We start from the raw sequence: 15,576 nt of genomic DNA on the forward strand, positions 1-15,576 counted from the left end.
AGGATTCCATATATATGTGTTAGCATACAGTATTTGTTTTTCTCTTTCTGACTTACTTCACTCTGTATGACAGACCATCAGGACAGCAGGTCCATCCAACTCACTACAAATAACTCAATTTCGTTTCTTTTTATGGTTGAGTAATATTCCATTGTACATATGTGCCACACCTTCTTTATCCATTCATCTGTTGATGGACACTTAGGTTGCTTCCATGTCCTGGCTATTGTAAATAGAGCTGCAATGAACATTGTTGTGGTACATGACTCTTTTTGAATTATGGTTTTCTCAGGGTTTATGCCCAGGAGTGGATTGCTGGGTGATATGGTATTCTATATTTAGTTTTTTAAGGGACCTCCAAACTGTTCTCCATAGTGGCTATATCAATTTACATTCCCACCAACAGTGCAAGAGGTTTCCCTCTTCTCCACACCCTCTCCAACATTTATTGTTTGTAGATTTTTTGATGATGGCCATTCTGACCAGTGTGAGGTGATACCTCATTGTAGTTTTGATTTGCATTTCTCTAATAATTAGTGATGTTGAGCATCCTTTCATAGGTTTGTTGGCAATCTGTATATCTTTGGAGAAATGTCTATTTAGGTCTTTGGCCCATTTTTCGATTGGGTTATTTGTTTTTTTGATATTGAGCTGCATGAGCTGTTTGTATATTTTGGAGGTTAATCCTTTGTCAGTTGCTTCGTTTGCAAATTTCATTACATCCCATTTGTTTATTTTTGTTCTTATTTGCATTTCTCTAGGAGGTGGGTCAAAAAGGATCTTGCTGTGATTTATGTCATAGAGTGTTCTGAACATAGGCAGAGTTTCATAGTGTCTGGCATTACACTTAGGTCTTTAATCCATTTTGAGTTTATTTTTGTGTATGGTGTCAGGGAGTATTCTAATTTCTTTCTTTTACATGTAGCTGTCCAGTTTTCCCCACACCACTTATTGAAGAGGCTGTCTTTTCTCCATTGTATATTCTTGCCTCCTTTATCAAAGATAAAGTGACCATATGTGCATGAGTTTATCTCTGGTCTTTCTATCCTGTTCCATTGACCTATATTTCTGCTTTTGTGCCAGTACCATACTGTCTTGATTACTGTAGCTTTGTAGTATAGTCTGAAGACTGGGAGCCTGATTCCTCCAGCTCCGTTTTTGTTTCTCAAGATTGCTTTGGCAATTGGGGTGTTTTGAGTTTCCATACAAATTGTGAAATTTTTTGTTCTAGTTCTGTGAAAAATTCTATTGGTAGTTTGATAGGGATGGCATTGAATCTGTAGATTGCTTTGGGTAGTATAGTCATTTTCACAGTGTTGATTCTTCCAATCCAGGAACAGGGTATATCTCTCAATTCCTTTATATCATCTTTAATTTCTTACATCAGTGTCTTATAATTTTCTGCATACAGCTCTTTTGTCTCCTTAGGTAGGTTTATTCCAAGATATTTATTCTTTCTGTTGCAGTGGTAAATGGGAGTGTTTCCTTAATTTCTCTTTCAGATTTTTCATCATTAGTGTATAGGAATGCAGGAGATTTCAGTGGATTAATTTTGTATCCAGCTACTTTACCAAGTTCATTGATTAGCTCTAGTAGTTTTCTGGTAGCATCTTTAGGATTCTCTATGTATAGTATGTTATCTGCAAACAGTGACAGTTTTCTTCTTTTCCAATTTGTATTCCATTTATTTCTTTTTTTTCCTCTGATTGCTGTGGCTAAAACTTCCAAAACTATGTTGAATAATAGTGGTGAGCATGGGCAACCTTGTCTTGTTCCTGATCTTAGTGGAAATGTTTTCAGTTTTTCACCATTGAGAATAATGTTGGCTGTGGGTTTGTCATATATGGTCTTTATTACGTTGAGTTAAGTTTCCTCTTTGCCTAATTTATGGAGGTTTGTTATCATAAACGGGTGTTGAATTTTGTCAGAAGCTTTTTCTGCATCTATTGAGATTATCATCTGGTTCTTCTGCTTCAGTTTGTTAATATGGTGTATCACATTGATTGATTTGCATATATAGAAGAATCCATGCATTACTGGGATAAACTCCACTTGATCATGGTGTATGATCCTTTTAATGTGCTGTTAGATTCTGTTTGCTAGTATTTTGTTGAGGAGTTTTGCATCTACGTTCATCAGTGATACTGGCCTGTAGTTTTCTCTTTTTGTGACATCTTTGTCTGGTTTTGGTATCAGGGTGATGGTGGCCTCATAGAATGAGTTTGGGAGTGTTCCTCCCTCTACTATATTTTGGAAGAGTTTGATAAGGATAGGTGTTAGCTATTCTCTAAATGTTTGATAGAATTTGCCTGTGAATCCGTCTGGTTCTGGGCTTTTGTTTGTTGGAAGATTTTAAATCACAGTGTCAATTTCAGTGCTTGTGATTGGTCTGTTTGTATTTTCTATTTCTTCCTGGTTCAGTCTGGGAAGGTTGTGCTTTTCTAAGAATTTGTCCATTTCTTCCAGGTTGTCCTATTTATTGGCATAGAGTTGCTTGTAGTAGTCTCTCATGATCCTTTGTATTTCTGCAGTGTCAGTTGGTACTTCTTTTTCATTTCTAATTTTATTGATGTGAGTCTTCTCCCTTTTTTTCTTGATGAGTCTGGCTAATGGTTTATCAATTTTGTTTATCTTCTCAAAGAACCAGCTTTTAGTGTTATTCATGTTTGCTATTGTTTCCTTCATTTCTTTTTCATTTATTTCTAATCGGATGTTTATGATTTCTTTCCTTCTGCTAACTTTGGGGTTTTTTTGTTCTTTCTTTAGTGCTTTAGGTGTAAGGTTAGGTTGTTTATTTGAGATTTTTCTTGTTTCTTGAGATAGGATTGTATTGCTCTCAACTTCCCTCTTAGAACTGCTTTGCTGCCTTGCATAGGTTTTGGGTCATTGTGTTTTCATTGTCATTTGTTTCTAGGTATGTTTTGATTTCCTCTTTGATTTCTTCAGTGGTCTCTTGGTTATTTAATAGAGTATTGTTTAGCCTCCTTGTGTTTGTATTTTTTACTTGTTTTTTCCTGTCATTGATATCTAGTCTCATAGCATTGTGGTCAGAAAAGATGCTTGATATGATTTCAATTTTCTTAAATTTACCAAGGCTTGATTTGTGACCCAAGATATGATCTATCCTGCAGAATGTTCAGTGCACACTTTAGAAGAAAGTGTATTCTGTTGTTTTTGGATGGAATGTCCTATAAATATCAGTTAAACCTATCTGGTCTATTGTTCATTTAAAGCTTCTGTTTCTTATTTATTTACATTTTGTATGATCCGTCCATTGTTGTCCCCCACTATTATTGTGTTACTGTTGATTTCCTCTTGTATAGGTGTTAGCAGTTGCCTTATGTATTGAGGTGCTTCTATGTTGGGTTCATATATATTTATAATTGTTATACCTTCTTCTTGGATTGATCCCTTGGTCATTATGTAGTGTCCTTCCTTGTCTCTTGTAACATTCTTTATTTTAAAGTGTATTTTATCTGATATGAGTATAGCTACTCCAGCTTTCTTTTGATTTCCACTTGCATGGACTATCTTTCTCCATCCCCTCACTTTCAGTCTGTATGTGTTCCTAGGTCTGAAGTGGGTCTCTTGTAGACAGCATATATATGGGTCTTGTTTTTGTATCCATTCAGCAAGCCTGTGTCTTTTGGTTGGAGCATTTAATCCATTCACATTTAAGGTAATTATCTATATGTATGTTCCTACGACCATGTTCTTAATTGTTTTGGGTTTGTTTTTGTAGGTCCTTTTCTTCTGTTGTGTTTCCCACTTAGAGAAGTTTCTTTAGTATTCATTGTAAATCTGGTTGGTGGTGTGAATTCTGTTAGCTTTTGCTTGTCTATAAATGTTTTAGTTTCTCTGTCAAATCTGAATGAGATCCCTGCTGGGTAGAGTAATCTTTGTTGTATTTTTTTCCCTTTCATCACTTTAAATATGTCCTGCCCACTCCCTTCTGGCTTGCAGAGTTCTGCTGAAAGATCAACTGTTAACCTTATGGGGATTCTGTTGTATGTTATTTGTTGCTTTTCCCTTGCTGCTTTTAATATTTTTTCTTTGTATTTAATTTTTGATAGTTTGATAATGTGTGTCTTGGCATGTTTCTCCTTGGATTTATTCTGTAGGGGACTCTCTGCGCTTCCTGTACTTGGGTGGCTATTTCCTTTCCCATATTAGGGAAGTTTTCAAGTATAATCTCTTTAAATATTTTCTAAGTCCATTTCTTTTTCTCTTCTTCTGGGATAATTTGAATGTTGTTGCATTTAACGTTTTCCCAGAGGTCTTGAGACTGTCCTCAATTATTTTGTTTCTCTTTTCTTTCTTCTGCTCTGTGGTAGTTACTTCCACTATTTTATCTTCCAGGTCACTTATCCGTTCTTCTGCCTCAGTTATTCTGCTATTGATTCCTTCTGGAGAATTTTTAATGTCATTTATTGTGTTGTTCATCATTGTTTGTTTGCTCTTTAGTTCTTCTAGGTCCTTGTTAAACATTTCTTGTATTTTCTCCATTCTATTTCCAAGGTTTACTATCATTACTCTGGATTCCTTTTCAAGTAGACTGCCTGTTTCCTCTTCATCTGTCAGGTCTGGTGGATTTTTACCTTGCTCCTTCATCTGCTGCGTATTTCTCTGTCTTCTCATGTTGTTTAACCTTCTGTGTTTGGGGTCTCCTTTTCGCAGGCTACATGTTCATAGTTCCCATTGTTTTTGGTGTCTGCTCCCAGTGGGTAATGTTGGTACAGTGGGTTGTGTAGGCTTCCTAGTCGGGGGGACTGGTGCCTGTGTTCTGTTGGATGAGGCTCGACCTTGTCTTTCTAGTGGGCAGGACTGCATTCGGTGGTGTATTTTTTGGTGTCTGTGAACTTACTATGATTTTAGGTAGCCTCCCTGCTAATGGGTGGTGTTGTGTTCCTGTCTTGCTAGTTGTTTGGCATAGTGTGTCCAGCACTGTAGCTTGCTGGTCGTTGAGTGGAGCTGAGTCTTAGTGTTGAGATGGAGATTTCTGGGAGAGCTTTCGCTGTTTGGTATTACCTGGGGCTGGGACGTCTCTGGTAGTTCAATGTTCTGAACTCTTCTCTCCCACCTCAGTGGCTCAGGCCTGACACATGGCTGGAGCACCAAGACCCTGTCAGCCACGTGGCTCAGAAGAAAAGGGGGAGAGAGAGAGAGACAGAGAGAGAGACAGAGAGACAGAGACAGAGAGGGAGACCGAGGGGGGGGGGAGGGAGACAGAGAGGGAGACAGAGAGAGAGAGAGAGAGAGAGGGAGGGAGGGAGGGAGGCAGAGGGAGACAGAGAGAGAGAGAGAGAGGGAGGGAGAGAGGGAGACAGAGGGAGACAGAGAGAGAGAGAGAGGGAGACAGAGGGAGGGGGGAGAGGGGGAGGGGGGAGAGGGGAGAAAGGAAGGAAGGAAGGAAAGAAAGAAAATAAAGTTATTAAACAAAAAAATAAAGAAATTACTAAAATTTAAAAAGTAATAGAAAAAAATAAAGAAAGAAGAGAGCAAGCAAACCAAAAAACAAATCCACTGATGATAACAAGTGCTAAAAAATATACTAAAAAAAAACCCAAAAACCGGACAGACAGAATCCTAGGACAAATGGCAAAAGCAAAGCTATACATATAAAATCACACAAAGAAGCATACACACACACACCTCACAAAAAGAAAAAACGGAAAAAAATATATATATAAACAAAAAATGGAAGAGAGCAGTCCAATCAGTAAACAAATCTACCAGTGATATTAAGCTCTAAATACTAAACTAAGATAAACATAAAACCAGAAACAATTTAGATGCAGATAGAAACCCCCAAGTCTACAATTGCTCCAAAAGTCCACTGACTCAATATTGGGATGATTCGTTGCCTATTCAGGTATTCCACAGGTACAGGGTACATCAAGTTGACTGTGGAGATTCAATCCACTGTTCCTGAGGCTGCATGGAGAAATTTCACTTTCTCTTCTTTGTTTGCATAGCTCCTGGAGTTCAGCTTCGGATTTGGCCCTGCCTGTGTGTGTAGGTTACCTGAGGGCGTCTGTTCCCTGCCCAGACAGGATGGCTTAAAGTAGCAGCTGATTCGGGGCCCTGGCTCACTTAGGCTGGGGCGAGGGAGGGGTACGGACTGCAGGGTGAGCCTGCGGAAGCAGAGGCTGGCATGATGTTGAAGTTGTCCCTCAATCACGGGACCCTGGCAGTGGCAGGCTCCAGAGGCTCCAGGGAGGGGAGGTGTGGATAGTGAAATGTGCTTGCACACAGGCATCTTGGTGGCTGCAGCAGCAGCCTTAGCGTCTCATGCCTGTCTCCGGGGTCTGCACTGATAGCCGTGTCTCATGCCTGTCTCTGGGGCTCCTTTAAGCGGTGCTCTGAATCCCCTCTCGTCGTGCACCCCAAAATAATGGTCTCTTGCCTGTTAGGCAGTTCCAGACTTTTTCCCGGACTCCCTCCTGGCTAGCTGTGGTGCACTAGCCCCCTTCAGGCTGTGTCCACGCAGCCAACCCCAGTCCTCTCCCTGGGATCTGAACTCTGAAGACCGAGCCTCAGCTCCCAGCCCCCACCCACCCTGGCAGGTGAGCAGACAAGCCTCTCAGGCTGGTGAGTGCTGGTTGGCACCGATCCTCTGTGCGGGAATCTCTCCGCTTTGCCCTCTGCACCCCTATTGCTACACTCTCCTCTGTGGCTCTGAAGCTTCCCCCCCGCCACCCCTGTCTCTGCCAGCGAAGGGGCTTCCTAGTGTGTGGAAACTTCCTCCTTCACAGCTCCGTCCTAGAGGTGCAGGTCCTGTCCGTATTCTTTTGTCTCTGTTTTTCCTTTTTTCTTTTGCCCTACCCAGGTACATAGGGAGTTTCTTGCCTTTTGGGAAGTCTGAGGTCTTCTGCCAGCATTCAGTAGGTGTTCTGTAGGGGTTGTTCCACATGTAGATGTATTTTTAATATATTTGTGGGGAAGAAGATGATCTCCACATCTTACTCCTCCGCCATCTTGAAGGTTCCCCCTACCCATCTGTTCTTGCATGTTGTTTATTTCTTCTTTAGAGCCCTTTAACATATTGATCATATTATCTTAAATTTAGTGTTTGATAATTTCAACATCTGTGTCATATTACAGTCTTTTCCTGATGCTTGCTTTGTCTCTTCATACTTTTTTCTTGTCTTTTAGTTGCCTTGTAGTTGTTCTGTTATAAATCAGAAATATCCTATAAGGTAATAGAAATTGAAATAAATATACCTTTAATGTGAGAATTTATGTTAGTTTGGCTAGTAGTTGGGCTGTAATGTTTGCTGTAGCTTTCTGTGTCAGAAGTTTCAGATTCTTCTAGTGTCTGTTTTTGTCTCCCCTCTTGATTTTGGTCTTCGCTCAGTACCCCTCCTCAGAGGGAGTCTGCAGCTTTTTCAGTGGTTCCCACTGCCCTTATTCTGGTGTGTTAGTGTGATGGGATGATGTGGGGGAGGGGAAGTGTTCTATAGGTTCTGTAGTGTTAGGGTTAAATCTCAGTCTTTCAGTGGGTCTGTCTGTGTCCCTGGGCTCTGGCCTTTACAAGTGTTTCCCTCCTATGATGGCTTTTGTCCCCTCCTTCGCATGGGATAGAAAGGCTCCAGGGCACCGGTGTGGGAGGAATGGTGGAGATCAAGCTCTGGAAAGCTTGGAGAGTAGGCTTTGCTATTGAGAAGGCTTTGGGTGGCCTGTTTCCTAAGAGTTACTCCTTCCCTACCTGTGCCAGAGTTACAAGGGGATCTTTCTTGCACATTTACCTTGAGAACTTGATGGGGCTCCTGGAGATGAAATCCATGAGAGTGTAGGGTGTCCCCAAGGTTGTGGCTCCCTGGAGCTTTCTTATTCTCACTCAAGTTTATCCTCAGCAAACAGAGACTCATCAAAATGACCTTGTGGGTGTTATTGCAAGTTTATGGCTCTAGTAGCCTCTGCCCCAGGTAAGCAGGTCTTGTCTATGACTCTGAATTCGCCTGTTTTCAGATTTCGGTGTGGCACTTTACACTGCGACATCAAGTTCTCATGGGTCCAACCAAAGTCACTGATTTTCAGTATGTTCAGTTTTTTTTTTCTTGCTATAAGAGCTTAATTCTAAGCTCTTTACATATAGGAGCTGAAAAAAATGATTAAACTCTGATTAGTTTTTGAGTCATATTTATCTTCTTGAGTAACTTGTTGAGCTTCCTTAAACTGAGGATTAGTTCAGCAATTCTGGAAATTTCTCAGTCATTATTTCTTTAAATTTTCTCCTTCTGAAGCTTATTTTATTTTTTTAAAGGTTATTTATTTATTTATTTATTTTTGGCTGTGTTGGGTCTTCTTTGCTGCCCGCGGGCTTTCTCTAGTTGCGGCGAGTGGGGGCTACTCTTCACTGTGGTGACTGGGCTTATTGCAGTGGCTTCTCTTGTTGTGGAGTATGGGCTCTAGGCACGTGGGCTTCAGTAGTTGTGGCATGTGGGCTCAGTAGTTGTGGCTTGCAGGCTCTAGAGCACAGGCTCAGTAGTTGTGGCTCATGGGCTTAGTTGCTCTGTGGCATGTGGGATCTTCCTGGACCAGGGATTGAACCTGTGTCCCCTGCACTGGCAGGCAGATTCTTAACCACTGCGCCACCAGTGTCCCTAACAGTGTTCTTTTCCGTTTCCTATTGGATCTTTTGTTTTTGAAGATTTCTCTTCCATTTTTGTGAGCTTCCATTTGCATTTAAGAAGGTATTTCTGTGATTTTCTCCAGCATTTCTAGGTGTTTGGTAGCAGGACAGTGTTCAGGTCATGGATTTTACTGTTTTGCTAGAACCAGAAGTGTGTCTCCTGTGCGTGGTCCCAGGACACTTTCTGTTTCCCACGTGCGTGTTCTCTGTTTCAGCTCAAGTTGTGCCCTCCTTGTGGCACTTCTGTGTCCACGTCCCTAATTGACTTAATCTCTTTGTGTTTTTCCTCTACATACTGTGGTTGTCTCATGCCTTGCCTTCATGCCAGTAACTCAATTTTCAGCTGGGTCTGTTTTGTTCTTTTCTGGCTCAAATTTATTAGCCATGTAACCGTATTGTTTTGGTTCTCAGTTTATTTGTTTAGCTCTGCAGTCTCCCTTTTATTTCATTCGGTATTTTATAATCTCGTATTTGAAATCATGTTTAATTTGATCCAAGGCTTTATTGAGTTATATAGTAGAAAGAATTCATGGGAAGCATGCTTGTCTTAATTGGGCTTTTTTCCAGATTGTATTTTGTATTTTAGTTGTGTTTGTCTCCTTGCCTTCCTTTCTTCCTTGCATTTGCTATTTTAAATTATTTATGTATTCATTCATTCATTCATTGCCAAACTATGTGAATCTGTCATTCCAATTTTTTCATCTTGCCCATGCCTTATGAGGGTGTGTCTACTCATAGTTTTTAATTTTCTGAGCTATAATGGTGGTAATTTTTTTCATATATATTCTTTCCTTTTATGTGATCTTTATTTTTGCTTAATTTATTAAACCAATTAATCTACATTGCTTGTAGAAATATTATAAATGTCAAATAACAAAAAAAGAAAACATTACTGCTTTCACTTCCAGCTCCTGCCTTCTTTCATGTATCTCATCCCTTTCCCTTCCCTTCGACCTTTTGAACCCACCTTGGCACCAGTTCCACACTGAGGGTTGTGTTGAGATCCCCTATCACTAGCTCCTGTCTTCAGAGGACCTCGTTTTGATGGGACTTTCCACAGCCAGGTTCCCAAGAGAGTTTGTTGGAGGAGCCTGATGCTGAAGCTCCAGCACTGGTTTCCATGACCCAGGCATTTGTGGAGTCCATCTCTGCGTGCAGTTGCTTACCTTGAGTCCTGTCAGAGATAACTTGTTATGTGTGCTACGTTTGTGAAGGGGATGCTTAGACACTGATTCAGTCAAGATGATGGCTTCAGAATAAAGGGAAATTTATTGTTTCTGTCCAGAGAGAGTTCAGATGAAGCTTGAGTGGTTTACCAGTGTGACTGGAGTCCACCTCTTTCCCCCTCTTTCCTATATCCATAATCCCCTGGCGCCTCCACCCTTCCTCCACTTTCCAGTCCTGCTGCCTCAAGATGGACTCTCTTCTCTGGTTCTGCTCTCATGATCTCAGGCTTCATTCTTCCAGATTTGGGTCCTCTTGGGGGAGACAGGGAGGCTCTTCCTCTAACAGAAGTAGAAAGAAGCCCTTTCAGTCCTAGTAAAAAGTGCACCCTCGAACCCCTTGCCCCTCCCTGGGGAGGCTGGGGCAGACTTTTCACACTGTACTCCCAAAACATAGACTCTGAGCAACCCCCAAATGAGAACAGAGATGGGGCCGGGCCCCTGGGTCCAAGAACCAGGAACGCCTTGTCTTAGGAACGCCAGGCCTGCACCAGTGGCTCTCAAACTTCTAAGCTTCCGGACCCCTCTATTCTCATAAAAGTTATTGCAGATCCCCCCCCCCCCAGTTTTTTTACATGGGTTACATATATCAATATTTATTACCATGTTTGAAATAAAAACTAAGAAAACATTTTCAAGTCCATGAATTCTTTCGAAATAATAACCCCGTGCCTTGTTACCATAACTAATACTTTAAGAAAAATAACTGTATTTTCCCAGGAAAAACACATTTAGTGAGAAGAGTAGCATTGTTTTATATTTTTGCAAATCTCCTTAATGCCCAGCTTCGTAGAAGACAGCTGGATTCTCTGATCCACTTCTGTGGCAGTCTGCTGCATTGTATGTCACGTGGTCTCTGCCAAGCTCTACCAAACCGTTCATGAGTAAATGAGGGTGAAATAGGCTAATAACTTCTCATGATTGTGAAAAAGATGTGGCTTCACTGATCCTCTGGAAGCATCTCAGAAACTCAGAGGTTTCCAGCCTGTAGTTTGAGAATGTCTGTGCCGTATAGATGCCAAAGGGAATCATTTTCTGTGACCATCACCAAAGTGTTTCCTTAGGACGTTGGGAGCAGAGTCACCTGGCGGCTGAAACACTGGTGTTGAGCTATGAGATGAGAATAATAACAGTACTGACTTCGCTGTGTGGTTGTCACAAGACTGTAATGAGTTTGAAAAAAAAGTGTGTGTGTATGTGTGTGTGTGTATGTATCACATTCAGAAGACTGCAAACTCTATTTAAGGTTTAGCTGTGTTATTTTCAAATATCATTTACTGTTATCCTCTGTGGTGAAAATCATGGGTTTGTTCATCTTTTGCCCGTTTTTCTGTTGGATTGTCTGCCTTTTTCTTATTGACTTTTAGGCGTTTATTTCTTATGCTGGATATGACTCTTCTCTCAGCCCTAATATCTCGCTGACTCAGGGAAAATCACAGCCTCTCAATTTATTTTTCTGTAAAAACAGGACAAAAATATGGTTAATGTAAAGATTAAATTAGATAAAAGAAGTGATCCCTGTTAAAAAAAAAACTGCAGAGTACTACATAAATAAAAATTTATGTTATCTTTCTCTGCAAACAAGAATTGAGACACAGATCTATTGTTACCTATTTTTTTTCTCAGCATTTACACAAAAGCAAAGGAAAAGTATTGGGAGCTCTGCAAAATAATGTTGAATAATGTCACCCTGTAACTTCCAGAAGAATAATTGCTGCAGGTGTGCAGGATAGCACATCAGAATGGTTGTACTCTAAAACAGACACATGATTATTCCAGGAGATTAGTTTTAAAAAGCATGGCTACTTAAAGTATACTTTAAAAATCCCTTTATTGAGGTATGACTGACATACAAAAAGCTATACGTGTTTAATGTACACAATATGACAAGTTTGGAGATAACCATACATTGTGAAACTCTCGCCACAATCTATGCCATAAACATACCCATCACCTCCCAAAGTTTCCTCCTGCCCTCTTTGTTATTTATTATAATTATTATTTCTGTGATAAGAACACCTAACATAAGATCTACCCTCTTAGCAAATGTTTAAGTCTACGCTACAGCATTATTAGTTACAGGCTCTGTGCCTCACAGGAGATCTCTGGGGCTTGTTCATCTTGCAGAACTGAAACTTTGCACCCTTGGACTAATACCTCTCATTTCCCACCTGGCCCCTGGCAGCCACCATTCTACTCTGTACTTCTGTGGGTTGGATTATTTTAGATTCGTTATACAAGTGGAATCATGCAGGATCTTTCTGTGTCTGGTTTTGTTCACTTAACGTAACGTGCTCCAGGTTCATCCACGCTGTCGCAAATAGTGGGATTTCCTTCTTTTTTGAGGCTGAATATATTCTGAAGTGCTCAATTTGAAAAACAAAGAAGGGGTTGGCTTTGGGGTGTTTTGTGCACTGGTCTGTGTGATTCCATGGCACTCAGGGGTCCTGTGTCCTCCTGTGAGATCCCAGGGTCAGCAAGGAGCCTGGGTCTTGTGGGGGAGCCGTGTGTGTGTGTGTGTGTGTGTGTGTGTGTGTGTGTGTGTGAGAGAGAGAGAGAGAGAGAGAGAGAGAGAGAGAGAGACCAACCACACAGTGACACACTAGAGCCGAGTCATATGTCACAGCCTGGGTGACTCTACCCTCGTCCCTCCTAGACTGGGAGGTGGTGGGGGCAGCTATTGTCTCCCTATTTCTGAGAAGAGAACACTGAAACCACAGACACTGAGTGCCCGATAGGGGGCAGCTGATTGGAGCCCAGGGGGTTTTTCTGGCAGCCAGTGTCGGGGGCTCTGCTCCTGTGTGCTGTCCTGCCGGGTTGGGTCAGGGCTGTGATGGGCAGGCGGCTGCTGAGGGTCTGGAATCACTGTAACCCATGCCCGGATCCTGTGCTGTTTGTTCTCAGGGGGTTGTACCTGCTTATTTTTTACAGCCCCTGGGCCAGGGTCTGGAGTCAGGGTTTGGAAGCCTCATCCGCCTCTCCCTCCCAAGAGTCCCAGTGTTGGACCTGTGTGCCTCCAGCCTGTGCCAGTCGTGACTGCTGAGTTCAGCATCAGTGGCTGGTTCCTGATTTCACACAAGTGCGAGAGCAGTACGGGGGTTGGTGACCGGGGTGTCAGTGGAGGAGGACGAGGTGAGAGAGGAGGGAGCTTCCGCCCAGGGTGAGAATTGATTTCCACCCGGCTTCAGTGTGTAGGACGTGCAGCCCCTGAGGCCATGCAGTTGAATGCAGAGGCGAAGACTCCATCAAGAAGCAGGGCACCGTGGGTGGCAGGGTGGCGGGGACGAGGCTGGGAAGCTGTGGCAGGGGCACTGGGTGTGCGGGATCTGGCTCTGCAGACCTTGCAGGCCCTGGTCACCTGGCTTCGCCCTCAGGTGGCCAGCCCAGGGGTGGACCAGAAGGGTGGCCATCCTCTGTGCTTACAACTCAGGAACTGGTCTATAGGTCCCCTCTTTTTTGAAATGGAAAATAGATTTATTAAGCATTAAATGATGTATCCTTGTGGATACATGTTAGGTCCCTTCTAAAGCAGCTGGACAATTGGCAGGAAGGTTCCTCCTTCGGTTGAATTGCACTCTGCTGTCCGAGGCCACAGGTCTGCCCAGGTTGCTGGCTCCCTCCTGGAGCCCCTGGGCTTGTGCAGGAGGAAGGAGGACGGCATGGGGCAGGGCAGGCACTTGGGGGTTGAGTGGGGAGCAAGATCTCGAAGGGTAGGGGTGCACACAGTGGGCGTGAGGGGTTGTGGCTTTGGTGTTGCAGGGTCATAGGGAGTAAAGGTGATGTCTTTTCCTCAGGATCCCATCCCCGTCACTCTGGTGAAGTTCGTCTCCCTGTCATCCTCTGAAGGGGCTCTGTTCCTGTCCTCTGTGACTTGTCACCGTTTGTTAATCATAGGTGTGTCATTGTCGAATTGTGTTATCCCACCCTCCACCCACATTTTATATTCCATGAGCTCAGGGACCGTGTCTATTCAGTTCCCACTGTGCATGTCAGGCTGGCATAATGCCCAAAACAGGAAGTGCTACAGAAATATTTGTCAAATGAGTGAATGAATGAATGAGCAAATGAACACTTGGCTGGACTGTGGGTTGTAGAAAGGGCTGTGTGCTGCCCTAAGGACTTGAGACTGGATTCTTTGAGCAGTACAGCTGGAGGAGGGCAGAGAGCCTGTCTGGAGCTGAGCAGAGTTCAGACCCTGTGAGGGCCCTGCATTCCATCAGGTCGGCTGCTGTAACCAAAGAACCATAGACTGAGTGGCTTAATGACACGCATTTATTTCTCATAATTCTGGAGGCTGGGGAGTACAAGATCAAGGTACCTGCAGCTTTGATGTCTGGTGAGAGCCTGCTTCCTGGTTCATAGATGGCTGTTTTCTGACTGGGTCTTCACATGGCAGAAGGGGTGAGGGAGCCCTCTGGGGTCCCTTTATTAAGGACAATAATCCTGGTCATGAGGGTGAAACAACCCTCATGACCTAAACACCTTCCAAAGGCCTCATCTCCTAATACCATCCCCGCGCGGGGTAGGTTTCAACATCGGAAATTTGGGCAACACAAACATTCAGTCTTTGGGGGGAAGGACATACTTCACAAGGGGGTGGGAAGGAGGTGGGACGCCTTGTCACCATGCAGACTGAGAGCTGAGACTCAGCCAGTGGGTGGCCCTGGGATGAGGGTGGTGTGAGGGGCCCACCTTGGGAACACAGAGAGTAGCCTCTCTGCTGGTCCTGCAGGGTTTTCCCGCATCTCCGTGGAGGCTCCCCCACCCACATTGCTGCTCCCTCCGTTGGAGGCTGGCTGCTGCTTTGCGTTGATTACAGTTTGAAATGCCTGCTCAGTCCCATGCTGTCGCACACCACAGAAATCTCATTTCCCTCTAATGAGGTTTCAGCTAACATATTGGAAAGAAGAAAGCCTTTTAATTAGATTGGTCGTAATTGAGCTCCCAAACCACAGAAGACTTTCTCTCAGAAGATCTCTCAGAAGACATGGATGCAATTAAAAGAAAGAAAGCCACGTGAATGGAACACTGGCTAATTTTAAGTCGATTAAAAACAACTCCTTAATAAGTTGAGACAAGGGACATATGTCCTATAAGAGTTTATCAGTGCTTTCAAATAGTACTGGAGATCGGACTGGAACTAGAGCCCTCTTGCAATTCAGATGCATGGCTCTGTCAGGGACTGTTCTCTCTGCACAGAGGATAGAGAGAGGTTAGCTCCACAGCTTTTTCTACCAAAACCCCTGGCATGTGTTATTTTGAAAAAGGGGATGTATTTTTCTTGTAACAGAATTGGCAGCTTCTTCTGGACACAGCCCCTGGCCCGGGACCCTTGGGACTTGGTCCCCTGTCTTTCCTTAGGCAGCCTGATCTTCTCTGTGAGATTTACACCCACCTTCCTGCCCCCAACTCTCACCTCTCAGAGGCACCCAGGGTGAGCTACTGGGACAGGGGCATTGATGCATCAAAGAATCTCTGCCAGCTTCTTATGCATTCAACACATTTGTATTTGAAGGAGAAGCAGCATCTATTTCTCACTTGTGTCCCTGCCCTGAGACCATGCACCAGTAGATGGTGTTCTTTCTGCCACTGGGTCTGTTTTTGTGACTGCCATCAGGGAGCCAGGCCAGGTAGTTCCTGCTGGAGGGGCTTATGGCCTCAGCCTCTGGGTATCTCAGCATTAATAAGTACTTTCTCCTGGAGAGGGTGAAAATTGCT

The 15,576-nt window shown here is 43.2% G+C and overlaps 1 protein-coding gene across 1 annotated transcript in view; it reads left to right on the top strand.

Moving 5' to 3' along the window:
• CHRNA7 (cholinergic receptor nicotinic alpha 7 subunit) overlaps positions 1 to 15,576 on the top strand; it is a gene marked incomplete at both ends in the record, with an annotated part of 130,544 nt that overhangs the window by 37,584 nt on the left and 77,384 nt on the right. The gene's annotated exons all lie outside the window — the stretch shown is intronic.

This window comes from Mesoplodon mirus (genome assembly GCF_964341445.2).
Source record: "Mesoplodon mirus genome assembly, chromosome: 4".
Classification (NCBI taxonomy): domain Eukaryota; kingdom Metazoa; phylum Chordata; class Mammalia; order Artiodactyla; family Ziphiidae; genus Mesoplodon; species Mesoplodon mirus.